Here is a 19,716-nt window from a genome sequence, read left to right on the forward strand (position 1 = left end):
GTGACTGTTCTCTCCTCTTCATTTCTAATTATATTTACTAGTTTACACGTTTATTGTCTGTTTCTTCCAGTAGAGTATAAACTCCTGGGAGCGACATGGCACAAATAAATTCGTAGAGAATGATGTAGACACTGAAAAGTGTCATGAAAACAGTAAAGCAGGGTAAGAAGACTGGGTGCTATTTTACATAGGACAGACAAGGAAGGCCTCTTGGAAATGACGTTCGAGTATTCATCCAGGTCATTTTCCCGTTTGAACACGTTCGATAGCTCAGCTGACTTCCCCATGTAGGATTATGGTGCGACTGCGCTTCTCACCATCCAGGACAGGAATGCTGATGCTCTCCAGGGAGCCTTCGGATTCTTCATCCTTCATTCTCCCACTTGCTAATATGCCTCATGCTCTCCGTGCTGTCCCTTCCTGTCCAGAAAATGACATCACTCCCTGTTCCCGTCTATTCTACATACATGGGCCAAATTCATCTTGTTTCAATCAATTCATCTTGTTTCAAAATCTCTCGTGGCTGGTTCCTCTTTGCTTCCCAAGTCCAGACTTTTCACCCTAGATTTCCTGATAGTCCACAACAGGACTCCAACCTGCCTTTCCAAGTACCTCGTGTTTTCCCCATCTCAAGCACATGGCAGCTTCCTGTTCCTCGCACATACTCTTCCTTTTCTAGAACCTGTACTTTCTGACTCGTTCGCCTTTGTCCTACTTACCTACCCATCCCTGTCACAAACTAACCCAAATCTCTGGTCCCGTTTCAAAATCACCTTCTTCAGAAAATGTTTCCTGATCTTTCCAGTCAGAAGTGATCACATTAAGCATGTTTTAAATTTTATTACACATATGACCACATTCTGTCTTTTTAAGAAGATGTATTTATTTGAGCAAGAGAGAGACAGAGAGCATGCATGAGCAGGGGAAGGGGCAGGGGGAGACTGAGAGAGATAATCCTTAAGCAGACTCCCCACTGAAGGCAGAGCCCTATGTGGGGTGTAATCCCAGGACCCTGAGATCAGGACCTGAGCTGAAATCAAGAGGCAGATGCTCAACTGACTGAGCCACCCAGGTGTCTCATCACATTCTGTTTTCATGACATTATTACTTGTAAACTTTCTCTAGTCCCTTTGAGGACACAGACTGTCTGCCTGCATCACAAACACCTTGTTATTCACCTATTACTTTGTTATTCCAAGTGTGGTCCCTGGAAATGCAGAATCTTGGGCCCCACATCAGACCTACAAGAGTGAGAAGCTGCCTTTAACGAGATTCCTAAGGTGATGCCTACGTACTTGACCCACAGCCACAGGAACCACTCAGGAGCCACTTAACTGGCTGAAGTGACGAGAAAAACAAGATATCAAAACCAAAACACGATTTACATAATTCATTCAAAGATAATTGTGAGTGACTAATGCTTTCACTATGGAAAACCCTATCAAAGCTGTATAGACGGCAGACGGTTAACGACATCAACCTTCTGAGGGAGGAAAACAAGTTCTGCGTTGGCCAACTACATAGCTTGAGAAGGTTTTGCCGTTTTGTAAAGCTTGTCTGCGTATGGGTGGGAAGCCAGCACAGGACTTGTCTACTCAGTCTCCTCCTTGGAAACGGATCGGTTGCCTGTGAAAATCCTTGCATCGGAGTCTCAGAGGCCGGTGTCCTATCCTGCAGATTTACAACTGGGATGTGCCACAGGAAGATTCATCCTAAGGTGGACATAGCAATAGCACTATCTTCTCTGCTCTGTAACAAAGCTTCTGATTTTTTTTCCCTACGTGGAAGACAGATCACGATCAGGAGACACAGACTCCACCACTGGGAAGTGGGTGCTTCACTTCACTCCGTGAGGAAACAGGAGGTTCCTGGGAGTCTGGAATGACCTTCTAGAAGGGCCCCAGGCTGACCACTAGAGGGCACTGCGATGTGAAAACAAAGATCCTGGCTTCATCGTTCCCACAGATGGTGTTCTGCTTGTGAATTAAGCGCACCCCCCCACCCCCGCTTCAATCTCCCACTCCCCCCTCATAAACGGGCAGGGAACGAGCTCACAGCTTCAGTGATGTGGAACTTACACCTGACCTCCTTTATCTTTATTATTATTATTATTTTAAATTCAATTTAGGTAATATACAGTGTATTCTTAGTTTCATGGGTAGAATTCAGTGACTCATCAGTTGCCTAAAACACCCAGCGCTTGTCACGAAGGAGTGCCCTCCGTAAGGCCCATCACCCAAGAAGACATAAAAGTGGCTCACAGACCTCTTTCCTCTTTTCACACACAGACATTTAAGTGCATAAGCTTGAGTCGTGACACACAGCAGGACTGGGGGCTGACACCTGACCCTGCCATCAGTGGGCTTGCCTTCCACTAATCAGAGGTCTCCAACCTTCTACTCCTGCTTTCTCCCTCAGAAGTACGTCAGCAGCAACAGCCAAAAAGCCTGCATCATCCGCCTTGTTCCCCGGACTGTTCACTAACGTTCTCAGAAGTTCTGACTGAGCTTATGTCTTCTGCAAACGTGTTTTCCTGGGAGCAGGAGACAGGCCTACAAGGGCAGGAGGTCTGGAGACAATGGCGTTCACTCTGAGGGGGCAGTGAGAATGTCTGTCTGAGGCCTTTGTGGCTGCCCCAGAACCAGAGAACCACGTAGCCTGGCTTCCTCCTGCACCTCGCTGGTAGGGACAAGGCTCTGAGCTCGTACCCATCCTTCTCGTCCCCTGGCTCATCCCAGCCGGGCGCCCTGAGGCAGCCAGGGCGCTCACAGCAGAACACACGAGGAGGGCTGCCCTCCCCGGGGCCTCACGGGCTCCGGCGGGGATGCCATTCCCCCCAAAGCCAGCTTCTCAGAAGTTCCGCCGCCACGCCTCACACAAAAGGCTTTACCACAAGAGTTTTCATACACGCTTCTCCTTCCTCAGAAAGCACCATTTGTTTGAGAATCCATAAATAGCTCCGGCAGAAGACACAATTTGCTCAAATACTTTTGAGCCATGGAATGTAGTGTAGCTCCCAGAACCAGGAAACAGCTGAACGGGAAAACAGGAACATCTCGAGTCACCTCTCAACTCTACAGAAAGAGGCGCATTTTTAGATGAAAAACAAAGTAAGCACTTTGTTTACTGTTCTCTCTGAGGAGGAACCTGGACTCCATACTCCAAGGGTGACGTCAGCAGCCCCTTTTGTCACATACTACATGGGAAAAGAAAGAAAACAAAAACAAAAAACAGCACTTCCAAGTTCTAAGCATTGGAAAGGCACTCCCTTTTAGAAACAAATTTAGAATGCAAGCCTTTTTTTTTTTTTTTTCTTTTTTCTCCCCAAACGTCAAAAAGCCCCGAGGACCAGAATGAGCTTGAGGAACTCATGCAGCGGGGCCTGAGAGCTGCTTCCCCAGAGTTCTGTCCACCGGTTTTCAGATGCCACCAGCAACGGCCATGCTCTCCCTCCTGCAAGTTGGGGTGGGGTGGGGGGGGTGCAAGAGCCAGACGCGTCCTCGGAACATACAGCAGGGACAGGGAAGAGTGGGTAGGACCCTCTGCCCACCACCGCCACCATCTCACCAGAAGGAAACAACAGGCATCACTTTCTAGGAATTTGTTAGTGGTTGGGATCACGTGTCCTCCTTGCACTAAGTTTCCTTCTTCAGATCTTATTTATTTATTGGAGAGAGAGCGAGCGAGAGAGAGCAAGAGCCTGGGGGGGAGGGGCAGAGGGAGAGGGAGAAGCAGTCTCGCAGTGAGCAGGGAGCTCGATGTGGGACTCGATCCCAGGACCCTGGGATCATGACCTGAGCCGAAGGCAGACGCTTGCTTAACTGACTGAGCCACCCCGGCGCCCCTGCACTCAGGTTTCTTTTGACCAAATATTATGTAGCAAAGACGTGGCTGAGGGGCCCATCAGACTCAAGTAAAGCCTCTTTTCCATTATCTGTTCTTTAAGTGCAAGCCGACTTCAAAAGTTCAGCCAATGGCCAGGGAAATGTTCGGGGCATTCAGGATGCCCTCTGTGCCAACCGGGCTGATCTCACATATGAATTTTTTAGCTCCTGACTTGAGGAGACAAGTCAGCCCTAAAATACCCAGCAACATGTTTATCTTCATTAAACAATGAACGGCCTTTCATACAAAATCCGACAGGACACAGATTTCTGTTCGTGCTAATGGAAAGTGATCAAAAGCCCCAAGATGCTTTGGTTGGCTTACTCTGAAGCCCGTTCCTGCTCTAGTTTCCATGTAGACTACATCAAAAGAATATAGATATCATGGGAGACTCGAAATGTTTAAAGTCTCTAGTACTAGTGAGAAAATACCTTTGAAACTACAGAAGATGTGGAACAAAACTTGTTTCTGTTCTCCAGCAACACAACACAGAATGGCCCATTAATAGGGGAGCTTTCTGTCTAAATATAGACCCCCTCACCCCGAGATGAGAGAGGTCCCCGATCATCTTGCTACTCCAAAGTAACCTGACTTACAAATCAATCTAACAAATCGTGCCGAATTGTTGGGTATGTACGAGGCACGGCAGGGATCGCCAAGGCCATCAGTCTTCCATACGAGCCGGTCCTATGCCTTGCCTGGCCCCAGGAATGGGGAGAGGCTTTGTAGAGGGCAGCAGCAGGGTAAGAAGGAGGGTCTGACCACTAAGGGCAGCGCTAGGGCACCTGTGGAAGAGGCCCTCCTGCCCTGTTAAACTTTGTGCATCTGCTCCAGGTGTCTGCTCCACGCAGCCGTGCGGAGAGCAAGGGGGAAAGGCACGGCGTGAGGCGTTCTGTCCTCCCCTGTAGCATCTGTCCAGCTCCCGCCGACTTTCAGGGGAACGAGATGTGGGGCTGAAGGAGTCCTGGAGCCCTGGGAGCCCACGCACTCTCTCCGGCTCCTTAGAGGTAACAGGTGTTGTGTGTGGGCTGAGCACAGCCTCAGCCTGTCTCACTGGACTGTCCTCTACCGCCACAGACCGACACCTGGGCAAAGTGAAGCAGACTAGCCCTGTCAAGGAAAAATGGGATGCAGGTCCTTCGTCCTCTCTGCCATCAGAGAGCATCTTTCTCCTTTCTCTCAATTCAACACTGAGTCTCTCATTCGACCAGAAGGACTGAGAAAGTGGTGCACGGCGGCCTCGCGAGCCTCAGAACGGTCCGCTTGCAAAAATTTGACTAGCCGGCAGAACACTACCACACTTGTTTCCCAGAACTGTGAGGAGGTTGTGTCTGATGGCAAGGCAAGTCTGCAGGATGGGGACAGGTCCCACGGCATGGAAGGGGAGCCCTCTCTTATCAGGAGCGAGGCGCAGAATCACACATTTCATTTTGCTTCTTTGGCCCACGTTTAAACCGTTTTATCTCCACTAGAGGGCCTGGGTGGAGATGAAATTTCAGCCTGACAATTGGTTTTTGCTGCTGATTGAAGATTTAATCCCAAACCTCCGGGAAGGAGGGGTAGGGGAAGGGAGAGATGGTGGGAGGGTCAAGGTTAAGACCATTCTCAGTTATGGAAAGGGGCTTGCGTTGGTCCAAAGCTATGCCCCAGGTCGAGCTAGGAGGCTCTGACTCACAGAATGACACTGTTACTTAAATAAGCCCCCAAACTAAAGAAGACAGGGCACCTTACAAGGCCAGTGGGACTCAAAAATCCAGTTACCGCCAACTCCTTCTATTCTCTTGTTTCTCAAGTCCAAAGGATTGCACTGCATTGGTCAGCTTTTCTTTGAATTGTCTCCCACATCTGCCTCTTCATTATGCTCCCACATGAGCTTTTCAAATCTCATCTCCTCATGCTTGGAATAACCTCCTCACCCCTCACGGGGTGCTTGTGTCCGGTTTTCTCCCCGCCCTCTCATACATCATGAACACAGTGGCAAAGCTAACCTCACCGGTTACATGGTTACATGGTCGGTCATGTCACCGGCTTGCTGCAACATCTCTAGTGACCAGCAACCCCTGGTTTAGGACCCTGTGTTCATGTTTGAAGAGTGACCGTTAGAGGGCTCAGCTCCCTCCCTCTCCACCACCTCCACCCCAAACCACAAACAAAGAAGCACCATTTTCTAGGATTTGTTAGTGGCCGTGATCATGGGTCCCCCGTTGTACTCTGGTTTCTCTTGACAAATGATTATGTAGCAAGATGTGGTTGAGAGACCCATTTTTTGGTTTGACACAGTGGTATGACCCCAGCCTACCCTTCCAAGGCAATTTTCCACTTCCTTTCTATAAACTCTCCACTCACTCTGTACTGAATCACACATACAGTTTCCAATTTGTTTTTCATCTTCAGCAGCTTATGCTTTGCTCAGCACATGTTTTGCTCCTATCTAAACCAGTCCTCCCCCAGCTCCTGCCCCGCTGATCTGGAGCTAGATGCTGCCCACCCACCAGGACCCCAGGATGTGAAACTGCGGGTGAAGAAGTGAGCCTAAAACAGGGGAGAGATGGTGCGGTGCGGTCAAAGACACCCGGGTGGCAATCATGGAAGCATTCCGAACTGATTAACCTCTCCTTAATTAAGTTTCTTAATTTTTAAATAAGGATAGTGATCTGTATCTCATTCAGGAAGAAGCCTTTTCTAAAAGGCAGGCTGACACCAGACAACACACTGCGAATCTCACTGTGGACCGCTAGATAGGGATGTGGCCAAGAGACGGGACTGAAGTGTGAGTTCAACCACCAACGGATTTGGTTGTCGCCTCACCATGTCTTTATGATGTCCCACTCACCATAGCTAATTAATGCTAGCTACGCAGTTGCCTTTGTTCATGCTCTTTGCAGTAAACATCTTTGACCAAGTCCGGGCTTCTGAGGCTGCGGTGACCATACTGCGGTAAAAACCATCAGGCAATATGGTATGTTCTCATTCTTCCACCTAACCAGCATTCACTGAGCACCCACCATATGCTAGGCGGGAGAAAGACCCAAAAACGAATGAGAGGGCTGGAATGTTATGAGCTATATAAAAGGCGGATGCCACGTCTAGGACAGAGCAGGTGGCTCGTGTCCCTTCCAGGGCAAAGCTCTGAAGCATTTCAATGCTGGTGCAATTCTCCAGTCTTTCCCTCTTGCCCTGCGATCATGAAGGAGACCCCCAGACGACAGGGCACCAAGATCAGAGCAGCCTGTGTCACAGAGCTATGCCTGGAGGACATCCTGGAGACTCACGAGATCCACCGCAGACACCCTATGAGTGAGAACTAAACTTCTCACTCGTGAGAGTGTTGGGTTGACTCTTCACGCAGCATAACCCCATCCTACCCTGACTGATACAACAGCTTTCATTTTCTCTAATGTTACCATCTGGCAAATAATCACAGGTACTAATGCTTTGTGATAGTTCTATTTGCTGCTCTTTATTTCTTTACATTTCCTTAACTGGGTTGTAATCATGCCCTGTCCTTGCAACTAGGCTGGAGTCTTTCATATACAGTGACCTTGGTTTATCCTTTTGGGGATCTCCTCTTCAACTCCCAACTCACATGCCCCTCACACCATTTCCGCCCCCACGTTTAGGAGTCCCCCCCCCATCCACCATTTCCCCCAAATTCAGGAGTGAGCTTCATGCACAGCAATGGTTTAACTCCTAACGGATGACTTCATATTCTCCCTCACATTAGGAAATAATACCCCCAATATAATGATAATTGTTGATTTTCATTAACCGAAAGCACTATGCCGGCATGGATAATTAGGAATTAAGCTCAAGAGCTACAGTAAGACTTTAGGGATTCATGTATGGATTTACTTGAGCCGTGGCCTCAATATCCTATTTTAACCATGGCTCATCACCAGGTTGCTTGCTGATCAGTTCTTACTCACTTATTTTGTTGATCCCAATGGCGGTGGCCCTATTAAATGAGACAGATCTGGGATTCTGGGATTCTGATTCATTCATCCATTGATAAACTCATTCTCTGAGAGTCAGCTGAGAATAACACTAATGGAATCAGACCTGCCATAAGAGCATCAGGTAGTCACTTCATCTCTTTATGCCCTGGGTTTTCTTCCCTGAAAGCAGGAGTTAAAAATCTGTCTTGTAAATTGGTTATGAGAATCATACAAGGGAACATTCGTAAAGAACTTAGAAAGTAGTTTTAAGTACAAAGATACAGTTAAGTACTAAGATACAGCACTAAGATACAGTTCCTGCCATGCTGTCGGTACTCTGAACGCTAATATTATTATTTACTGAGCACCTACTACATGGCAGATATCAGAGAAACAAGGATGAACAAGAACAAGAGGTTGTCCAGATCCCCAGGAGTTTACAATCCAGTCAGGGTGATGAATATACAAGCAAGTAAGTTACAAACAAGAAGGTGCTACTTCCCCTTGGAAGAAGGGAACCCAGGAAAGGCTCTGCTGGGAACATCAGAGCTCAGCCTAGTCTTATGGTACGAGTAGGTATTTTCCAGACAGGAGAGAGCACAAGGACATCCAGGCCCTTAAAGGCGTGTGAGAAGAGGCATAAAACAACAGGCCATCATTTAACAAATAGGTATCAAATGCTTCCTACGCACTGGGCACAGCGTTAAGTGCTGGGATATGAAAGTCAAGGATACTGATGAGGTTCTTGCTTTCACTGAGCTAACATTCTAATAAAAGGGACAAACAACAAACCCAGTAAGCCAGTTTATCAACCAAAGAGCTATGGAGAAAACACAGCGGGTAAGATGTCTGGAGTGAGGCTGGGGATCATTTGCCCGAGTAGCGAGTCGAATGGGGAGAGGCATGAGCAGAGCCAGAGGGAACACCCCCCCCCCACTTCTGTTATCCATGCTGAGAATTTTCCCTCCCCTTACCCCCAACCTTGAGTCTCCCACTGAGTAGTCTTAAAATGTTGAGTGTGTTTTCCTTCTCTCTTCACACAGACAGTGGCCCACAGACTCCAAATGTCCCTGCAGGTGGGCTGTTCCAGACCCAGACAAGGGACGAGGGAGCGGGAAGCCCATTTTGGGCTCTCAACCCAAGACGCAGCTTCTAACTCAGCTCACTGTTAGCAGCCGCATACGTGCATTTCGGCTTCCATCTGCCTTATTATGCTTGTCTTCGTTCTCGGCTGTCTCAGAACTACTTGGGAAGGCAAGAGAACTCTGATGATTAAGATAAAAGTTTTTATACGATCAAAACCTTCCCTCCCTCAACAGACCTCAAAACTAAATTAGGAACCACTATCCTAATCTATCAAACCTGTCAACCTTAATGAAAAATCTTTCAAATCTTTTACTTAGTAGCTCCAAAGACACTGCTAGGGGTGTGACTGAGAAGTGTGGCCCGAATGGTATAAAAAGGCAAATTCAACAGAAGCCACAAGTTTCGGGGCATGGGATGAGGAACAGGAAGATTTCAGTGCCAGCGTCGAACCCTAGAGCCCACAGGTCACGGTCAGGAGCCACAAGGAGGAAGATGGAGACATGTGAAATCTTCAGACATTCTTAGCTTTTGATTTCATATCTACAGTCTTTTTTTTTCTTAAACCATGCTAGAAAAAGAATTGCTCGATTTATCTTCGAAGAATTTAAAAGCGTTCTCAATATATTTACACACTAGCTTCACAATTTCCTTAGGAGACAGGATGGGACTCTAACGTTATTGGGGAGAAATATTAATGACCTGGTTACTATCTACAGGACTCAATTCTGAACATCAGGGAAATTAAAACAACAAAAAAAATGCCAACAAATAAGATAAATGGTCCCTGACCTTGAATGCCTTACCTTCATCTAGAAAGTCTGCTCAGACCCCCTAAAGCAATATGTATCAAAAAAAGGAAACACCAGACGCATGTCAGATACATGGTAGAGATTTTTAAAGATGCTCCTAGAGTTCAGGGGGAGAATAGCATCTGTTGAATTCAAGAGTGATCACAATGGTTTCATGGAGGAGTGTAGAGATAGGACAACATCAGAGACACGTTAAAAACCCCACCTACACATGCCGGAGAAACTGGAATCAGAGACCACACCTCTGGTAGAAGCTTCTAGAACACAAGCCCTGTGTACCACATGTCTTTGTGCAGTCCTTCTGTGCTTGGCATTACATTCTACGCTGGGACATGTGTCCTAACTCCAGGTAGCAGAATGGGTCCTCTGTTTCCTGAGATCCCCCACGGGCCCATGTGGCTGTCCACTTTCCAGCCAGAAGCTGTTGACTGTGATGCCCAGGACACGCTTTACCCACGGTGCCATCCTGATGGTGCTGCTTTGCTACAGGGCCGATGAGAGGCCCAGACTCTCCACTGACATTCCCCCTGCGAAGCTCTGCTGGCATGATGGGGCTTGCAGAATTCTACTACAGACATCGTCTTCTCCCTTGTTAAGTCCCGAGCTGGACGGGGGGACAGGGAGTAACTGTTCACGGTGGGGACAGTTCATAGCAATTACGATATCCTCGCTCTCTGAAAGAGGGCTAAGGCCGGCCAGGGCCAAGTTCAATGATTTGATTTGGGCAATGGAAAGGGGCATGTGGGCTGGCTCCTCCTGCCCGAGATATACGGGCTGCCACAGTCATTATATTTTTTCTGGCCGCAGACATGTTGCTATGGAACCAGGACTGCCATTGTGACTTGGCCTCTAGCAAAGAAAATCACATCACTGGCAGGAGCGTTTTCCCAGATTTCCCTTAAAGGGATACCATCGAGCACAACAGTGGGCTTGTTCCAGGGTCCAGCCTCCTGCAAACCATGGAATGGAGCCCAGCCTCGCAGGTTCTATGAGGCGAACCTACGTGGGGCGTGTGGGCCTCCACGGTAGGAGCCCAGAGCGTGCCGACCAGCCTAGGAGCGGCTTTTTATGTTTTGTTTCATTTCCTGCAAGTGGTAAAAGCAAACAGCCCGGGGTATTTTGGGGGTAATGATTTGGTGACTGCCAACTGTCACCTTCAACCACTTATCACCCCAGAGGGAACCAAAGAGGCCCCCAAGTGGCAGGCATGCATTCAGGGGGCCCCAACTTTCTCTCTCCCAAGTGGCAGGCATGCATTCAGGGGGCCCAACTTTCTCTCTCTAGCTTCAGGCCTCTCCAGCGAGCTTCTTCTTTACTAAATGATGAGTACAGAGCAGGCATGGGATGTGTCCCCTCCCCACTTTGTGGGGGCCCTAAACTGTCCTTTCTTTTAGTCTCCATCCATCAGTTGGTTCCGTGGAGGCCCTGAGGTTCTCCAGAGAGCGGGAGAGCTCACGTCCCACTATCATACTCCGGTGTGCTCTGGGGATAAACCTGTCGTTGGGCTCTTCTTGGATAAGAGGAAGAAATGGAAACCTCAAAGTGGAGACCTCTGATGGGCGCACATTCACGCACATCACGCAGTTCAGGACAGGATGATCAGGATGAGAGAAGGAAGCAGTCGATGGCCAGTGAATTAGCAATCCATGTTCCAAATCTCATTCTGGACAATGGCAGAAAGCCGACTATCTCTGCACCCCGCTAAGAAGCCATCAAGTTCCTTAATAATGATCCCAGTTCGGGCAGAAGAGAAGCCCCCATTCGTTAAGCTACGATGATTAAGTTGACAAGTGGGATAAAATAACAGACACAGGCTCTCAAGACTATACTTAGACCGTCCCCAGGTGAGATGAAATGTGGAAATGAGTGCACTTAGCTCACCAAACTACATGAACACGACCCAGAGCCCGCTCCGGCATAGGCATCCTTGAAAAAGCCGCAGATAAGCTCGCCTACTAGGATTCCAGTGGACGATCAGAGTCTCACCCCTCCCTCCATCATATACCACAACTGCACTCTCACGTGAAAAACAGTACAAATTTTTTCTTTTTTTTTTTTTTTTTTAATGAAGAAATGTTTCTCCGTAAGCCTCAGAGACTGTGGGTCAAATCTATGCTGCCGGCTAGGGAAGCCTGTAGGTGCTTCTCTGCAGGAGCATACAGTCCGGCTCAGGGGAGGGGGCGGTACGGGTCTGCAGCTGGCCAGACCCTGCAGGTGCACCGCACTTTCTAGCTGCAAACCAGTGCACCACCCCCGCCCAGGCACGACACAGAACTTTGCAAATGCAGAGGTTTGGGAAGCACCAAGGAAAAATACACCCTGTGGGAGAAGGTCTGTAACAGAAGTGTTCTGGATTTGTCCCCTCCACCCACTTGGTAGTAGCCAAGCACGATTACTGCAAAGTTAACGAGTTAAACAGCATCCCTCCTGATGCATGTCTTGGAAGGATGTTATTCGGTCTAACCACCTACAGCTCTGTAACCTCAGGAATAAAGGGGATTTGAAAGACAGATCTATGCAGGGTGGGTCGGGGCGGTGGCGGGGAAAGCAAGGGGAGACCACCATGCGTCCCGAAGTCAGAGCACTTCTCAAGCACTTCTCAGAGCACTTCTCAGCAGCTCTGCTGCTGTCCGAGAGGTCCCTAGATGGGGGGTGGGAGGTCCTCTGGGCCTCAGTTGCCCCAGCTGTACAGAAGGGCTTTGCCGGATGGGCTCTAAAGTCCCATCTCATGTTCACATCTTATTACTCTCCGTCGTGATATTCACGAGACAGCGTGTCACATGAACAAAACGGATGGCTTCTCCTCGCCCACAGTATTTCTATGCATCAGTCATTGAGAAAAAGAGAAACCTCCCTCTCTCCTCCTCCCTGTAAGCCGGACAAGGTAAGCGCAACAATGGTAATAATTCCTAAGAGGCAAAACGTGTTACAGCAAAAAGAAATGGCCGAAAAATACAGGAGTGAAACCGTCCTTTCTGGATGGAAGAGATATGAGAAGTGGAAAGAACGCTTTGGTGCCAAGTGGGAAATGGATGCTAGCAAGCCCTTTTCTTGGAGCATCATGAGAACTGGATACAATTTTGATGGGAAAATATATAAAATATATTTTATGCAAAACAAAATACATATAAAAGATAAAGTCATCTCCAAAATAGATAAAAGGGTTAAAGGATCACTCACCCTAGGAAAACAGCAAACTGGTTTCGTTTCACCCAGAAAAAGGACTAATTTCTTTGGAAAACTGGAAGAGAAAGAGATTTTAAATAAACAACATGAAATCCTGTCGCTTTGATATTTAGTAGGTGAAACCCTGATGCCGGATGGACGGGGCACTCGCTGCACGAATTTTGAAAACAGAGCTTTGAACATTTAATATGTAGGAAGTAAGCCTGTGAGCGACTCCTTTATCACGAAACGATAACCTCACGACAGAACGGGGGCTGAGGGTCGTGCCTGGAAACTCATTTATCAAGTGGGTCTTTTAAACTATGTCTGCAGCCCCACTGTGGGGCTAACTGAGGATGTCTTAATAAGTGACCAGCGTACCCCATGACTGCCCTGGGCCCTCTCCCCACACACCTTCCCCTCCCCAAAACGGCACCCCCCCCCGCTGCACACCCCCCCCGCCACTGAAGCCAGTCACCCCAAAGGGGTCTGTAACACGGCTCGGGGGGAATATGGACTTGGCAGAGAGACGCCCGACTGAGTAATCCCGTGAGGAAGCCACAGTGTTTGGGATCAAGTGTGGGAAAGAACCGAGCTGATGTGAGTGTTGGAAGCGGAAGCCTGAAAGACAAAGAGAGATAAGGGGGTGACAGCAACAGATTGTGTAATCTACATCAGAGAAGGAACTCGGCTCAAGATCCAAGTTTTTAGAAACTTCCAGAGACTGTTTTAAAGACGCCTTGGCAGGTTTAGGAGGGGATGTGAGGCAGAGCTGCTCCCGGACTGGCAAATCGTTCAAGACCCCAGAGCCTTCGGGATGAAGTCTGCGGGCTCCAAGAAGACCACGGCTTGCCCTACAGGGAAGGGAGTGCTGTGGCCCCTCAGGCAGCGGGGACAGTCTCCTCCTTGGGATGTCCACGGGCTGCAAGTTCCCAGACCCGGGATTCTGCAAGGTGCACCCCCCCCAAGTCCCAGAGACCAGCCTGCCCACTAGACTGTCCCACAGGCCTGGGGCTTGGCAGGGCGACTCAGAGCATGTGGTTCTGCCTCCTGAGAAGCTCAGAGTCTCACTGAAAACACTTGCAGGAGCAAAAGAAGGTACACGCTCTGAGTACAAGCTCTGGTACAAGCTCTGAGCACCTTCTTTTTAAAGCAACACTTCAGAATCCGCTCACATACATTAACCTTTTCATCCTAACGGCAGCAAGATGTCTACGGCAAGAACCGGCAAGATGAGAACAGCTAATTTCAGAGTCAGACCCGAGCCTGCCTCTCAGCTCAGGTGCACATCAGCTGTGGGACTCACGTTGTATAAACTCTCAAAATGCTCTCCCCCGTGGCAATACGAGTGCCCACTTCCTAGCCCGTTCCTCGTTCTCCGGGCAGCGTCTGGCCTGTGGGAGAGACTGGGGGAAAGAAACTGCTTTCGGGCCATTTGGCACGAGGCCTTTCTAGGTCTGCATCAATCTGGAAGACACAGAGAGATTTTTGTAACTTGCCAGAATGTGAGTACCTGTATTGCCCTTGCTTGTGCCCCAAGCTCGCAAAATTAGAGTCGTCGAATGAGAGCAGCACAAAACATTTACTGTGAGTAATTAGAGAACACACTTGAGGGAAAAAAACAAAGAAAATAAGTCAGTAGGCCCCACTAATAATCACTATGAACATCTCGCTTATGTGGCTTCAGGATCTCTCCTACAGTCAGGTACACAGAGTTTATTACACAAACACTTACATAAATAAAATTATACACATACCTGTAATTTATTCCTAACATATTATGACAGCACTCGTGCTGTTTTGCAGCTGATGATATTTTCCTTATTATATTACAAATCTCTTTTAATAGCAATAAATCCATCCCCAGCATCATTCTTTTTTTTTTTTTTTTAAGATTTTTTTTTTTAAGTACTCTCCACACCCAGCATGGGGTTTGAACTCACAACTCCAAGGTCAAGAGTCGCCTGCTCTCCTCACTGAGCCGGCGAGGTGCTCCTCTATCCTAATGCTTGACTCCTCCATTCAAAGAACGAACCATTAGATAAACAGTTTTTGAATGTACAGAGTCTACCGACATGCCCCCACGTTTACGAGAGATGACTACACATGGTAGCACACGGTTCTTTTTTCTCTTACATTTCTGTCAAGATCGAGCAAAGCAAACTGTGATAAATTTCAGAAATCTCAACAACAAAAAACTGTTTGGGTTTGTGTGGGTGTCCCTGAGATTACAAACCGGCACTAAACACCACAGGGAACATCGCCAATGACAATATTCGGTGAGTTTCCAATATATTGAAAGAGGACAATGCTTTAAAGCCTCTGGCTGAGGGTAGACAAAGATGCCAACGGTCCAGCTATGAAATCCCAAGTGTGACATCACGGGACTGTCCTGTTCTCAGAGTGATCACGGTGAAGTGACTTAATGATACAAAGGTAAACTGAAAACCGCAGAGTCTTGACTAACCTTCAAAATTATAATCGCATTACGTAAACTTTAAAAAACCTAAAAAAAAAAAAATCGGGATTTACCATATTTAGAAAACATCAAGAGGTGGAACGTTTGTACAGACTCAGTATTTCTAATCTAGTTTCCTCCTCGAAGGGAATGGTTGATTTGGTAAAACATATGTGATACAGTTTTGCTTCAGTTGCACGACATATCCTTGTCCTCGATTGAGAAAATCGTGCCATGCCTCGAAATGTGACTGACTAGCAACATGTCAGGAAAATACCACTTTTGAGGGGAGGCTGAGGGAGTGAATGTATCCCCATGATCTGCAAAGAGTGTGGGACTAATGCCTCCCCCAGTTATGAGGCACCCTAAGTACGGTCGACATCGCTTGGACAAGCAGGCAGGAGGTGGGGGACGGGGAGGGAGCAGCCGAGAAAGGCAGGACTGAATGTTGGCATCAGAAAAATGCCAAATCCACTACCAGCTAGAAAATCTCGGAGGCACCCAAAGTGGAGGAACAAAGGAGAGAAACGTTAACAGTTTGATTTGTGAAACCACGAATGGACAGGCGATGGCCCCTTTGTGTGCTACCTTCCAACAAAAATTCTCTAAGACTTTATCCCTCTTCCAAGCTGATGCAATTTTGGGGGGGAAGTGACAGTCTGTGAAGGAGTCATGCTCTTGGAAGAGATTTCTACTGTTCTATTTTGACCACGTGGAAGAGTCGATGTTAGGAGGTAAGAACATAGATGTTAGAATTTAGCACTGGATAGAATCAGAGAGACATTTCAGCAACTCACACCAGCGACTTTGTTCCACAGAATACAGACTGAGCTACTCCTCCCAGATCTCCTTTGATGGTATGATTCAGGAGCCGGTGGGCTGTCCCTAGATCGGACAGTGAACTTCTTCAAGGAAGGGAGATTTTGCTTTGCTTAACTCTCTTATGGTCAATGCTTTTTCCACAATGAGAAAGAACCAGATGGTTGGGCCATGTTGTGTGCTAGGCAACATCTCTTCTATGTAGTCAAGGCTAAACGATACACCTCCTTAACTTTGCTTTAGAAAGGTCCTTCCTATCTTTTGATGGTGTACATGGGATGGCCCAGTATGCATTCTGTATAGCAGACCTGCAGAGCCACAGACAACTGTGCATTCTAACATCCCTGTCCGCTGGTGTGCCTCTGGCAAGTACGACCTAGCCAGGAAAACTGGGTTGACACCATACATTCCACACTTACGATATATTTTTGGACTACCGACTTTGGAAATTGTTGACTTCTCATTGTATAATCGTGTGGTATCATCCTGGCTAACCACACTGGACGCCTTCCCATTAGCTTCTAGCATGTTCCAAGTGGCTATTTCGTGCCGACAAGATGGCACCTGTCATCTCTGATCTTCCCAAACGCTCTGCAAAATAAGTTCTCTTAGCCCCATTGTTCAGAGGAGGAAAACAAGGCTCAGGACACGCAAGCTACCCGAGGTCCCATAACCAGTCACTGACGCAGCGAGAAGGCAAAACACCCACCACACGTGGGGATTTTTACAAGAAAGCTGCGATATGCCGCATTCTGTCGACCACACAAAACAGAGCACTCGCTCTCACCCAATACGCCGATGCTCCTTTTCCAAGTGGCTGTATGGGGGCGGCAAGCAAGGACCCAGAAGAGTCATCCAGGCTATTGTGCGGCGAGCACGGCGTCAGTCGTCCAACAGGTGCCAGGCAAGCATTCTCCGCGCAGAACAGCAGCCCCAAAGTGCTGACAGTCGCAACGACACAAAATGTAGCCTTGGCAAGTTGGTCTAACAATTACTTTGCATCATTCTGATTACGAACTGCAAGCATGCAATCAACAGCTCAGAGACGATCTCAAATGATCTCCATCAGCATTTTACTTGACTTATCAAAGCGTGGCAGATGGAGCACGCGCTCGTCTGACCTCGACTCAATGTTAATGACCCACACGCCAAGAATGTGCCAGAACAATAATGATGCAAGAGCACCAGCCTGGCTGGGGGCCCTTGGTTACAATACGGGCATTTTATTTCATTCCGTGTTTCCATCTATTACCTCAGAGTTAAAAAAAAAAAAAAAGGTAATAATATTTATGTGTTTCTCATCCGATCCGTTTATCCACCATCAAACTCAAATCAAAGATTCAAGGAAGTTTACAAGTTCCCCAGGCTTAATATCGCCAAGTCATACATCCCTCTACAAAGAACACTTCCCGTTTTCTGTTATACATTTTTGTGGGATGTGCTCCCCCGTTGTGGCCCAGCTTGGAGAGGTTGGAAATTACATCATTTATTTCTGTCTTCCCAACCCCTGGCCCAGGGTCTGGCCTCTACGGCAGACATTCAAAATATGCAGAAATGAATGAATTCTCACTGGACCGTGAAGAAGAAGCCTGCTACTGAAAGCATGAAGGAAGCCAAGTTGTTCTGAGAAGTCACCAGGACTTCAAAGGGCAGGGTCTGAATTGCAAAACTTGTCTTCAAACTGGAAAGATAATGGCATATACATACCAAACATTTAGTGGAAAATTGCTCTTAGGGAGTAAAAATACACAAATATCAAAATTAAAAAAAAAAATACGGCCCTCATGCTGACTAAAGAAGGTCATCTACAGAGAGACCATCCCAAGAGAGCCAACCTCAACAGCAAAGCTGATCACTGAGGAGGGAGATGGCGTCTGGAGAATGGTTCCCAAGGAGAGTAATTAAAATCACTGGAGGTTAGAGTGCCAGATCAGGAAGAGAAGGAATGATGATTGGATTATGGGGCAGTGGGCTGGGGGGAAGAGAGGTCAACTTTCCTTCTCACAAAGTTAAGGAAAAGAACTACCAAGTGTTCAATGTATCAGCACTATCGCGACCAATGCCTATCACTTCATTGACACATCTCAGTTGAGGCAGTAAGAGTCTATGAAATGGGGCAAGAATTCTATTTTGCTTTTAGGTAAGTATGATATCTATAGGAAAATGTGAGGAGGTTCCCCCATTAGTGGGATCCTATTTGGATTATACAAAATGACTTATAAGAAAAATAGGTAGATGCCGCTCCTGGCTTGATGATTTCTTGGGTATCTGTGGGTGGGTATGAATGAGTGAGTGAGTGAGTGAGTGAGAGTGTGTGTGTGTGTGTGTAGGATTTCCAATGGTCTCAAAGAGTATTATCTATAGTAATAAGGTGATATATAAATATGGTAAATGTTTACTATTCTGGAATTGCCAAAACATGCCATGTAGACTTTTCAAAGGCAGTGTCCTGTCCCTATAGCTCAACAATTCTTCAAGCAGTCAGCATACATTTATCGTATGCGCAGCCAAAAGGCGAAACAGATGATGAAACAAAATCAGCAAAACCAACAGTATCTCAGAATTCCAAACTTGGCAATCACTGCCTTGGCAAAGCGGCACCTTGGACTTGGAGGGAAGAGTAAGAGAAGCAGGATGCTATTTTTAGGGTAAAAGGCAGCAAGGTTTTCGTGCTGCACACTCTCGGGCCATGCCCCTGCCATACAACTCCTCTCACTGCTGTTCAAGATCACAGCAACCTCACCCAAGTTCAGTATCAACAGGAAGAGCACCGGGGAAAGGCCAGAGTTAGGGACGATGACTCTGCAGGGGCTCCCTGCACAGAGCCATGTCTCAGCCACGTCTCAGCCTCCTCTGGCACCAGCACAGGGGAGTGCTGGGTGCAGAGCTACTGGTCCCGCCAAATAACAAAGGCCAAAAGGATACATTGTTGGGGGCAAGCTTGAAAAGCTATCCTACGTGTATCTATGTGAGCTTTATAGTTTGCAAAATGCTCACCATAGAGTGAAGAGCAAGCTTTCAACATTGTTATATTATATAAGAGATTTTTTTTTAAAGGGTATCTTTTAAATGTCTACAACAAGCCAAAGGCTCGCAAACTTTCCCAGGAAAGGGCCAGAAAGCAAATGTTTTAGGATCTGTGGGCCTGATGATCTGTATCATAACCACACCACGGAAGCCACAGACAATACTGCCCCAATGGACATGGCTGGGTTCCAATAAAGCTTTATTTACAAAAACAGGTGGGGGTAGCATTTGGCCCACAGGCCAGAGTCTGTCAACCCCTGGTCCAGAATATCATCATGCTGGGAAATGAGAAGACATCATCTCAGCTTCCTCCTTTTCCCCCAAATAGATTATATTGCTGTTTATGTGGAAATTAAGAAAGGAAACCTCATTAACGTAGACTTGGGAGACTAGAAGGGGAGGCTGGTGAGGAGGAGCTGCACCACTCAGCATCAATTGTAAGAAAATTGTTAATTACAGATCCCAAGACAAGAATCATCAGCAGAAAAGAATCCTCAATTACACGTCCAAACAGGGAGAGATGCACGTCGCA

General features: G+C 47.4%; 1 protein-coding gene across 10 annotated transcripts in view; it reads right to left on the reverse strand.

Moving 5' to 3' along the window:
- The window catches only part of ATXN1 (ataxin 1), a 408,360-nt gene that overhangs the window by 177,445 nt on the left and 211,199 nt on the right, over positions 1-19,716 (reverse strand). For 9 of the 10 annotated variants that reach the window (XM_059179401.1, XM_059179406.1, XM_059179408.1 and 6 more), the window contains one exon: positions 12,896-12,956. The exons of the other annotated variant lie outside the window; for it this stretch is intronic. The gene's annotated coding sequence lies outside the window, so the exon portion shown is untranslated. The remainder of the gene's footprint in view (positions 1-12,895; positions 12,957-19,716) is intronic. 10 annotated transcript variants of the gene reach the window in all.

The sequence above is a fragment of the Mustela lutreola genome, chromosome 6 (assembly GCF_030435805.1).
Source record: "Mustela lutreola isolate mMusLut2 chromosome 6, mMusLut2.pri, whole genome shotgun sequence".
Taxonomy (NCBI): domain Eukaryota; kingdom Metazoa; phylum Chordata; class Mammalia; order Carnivora; family Mustelidae; genus Mustela; species Mustela lutreola.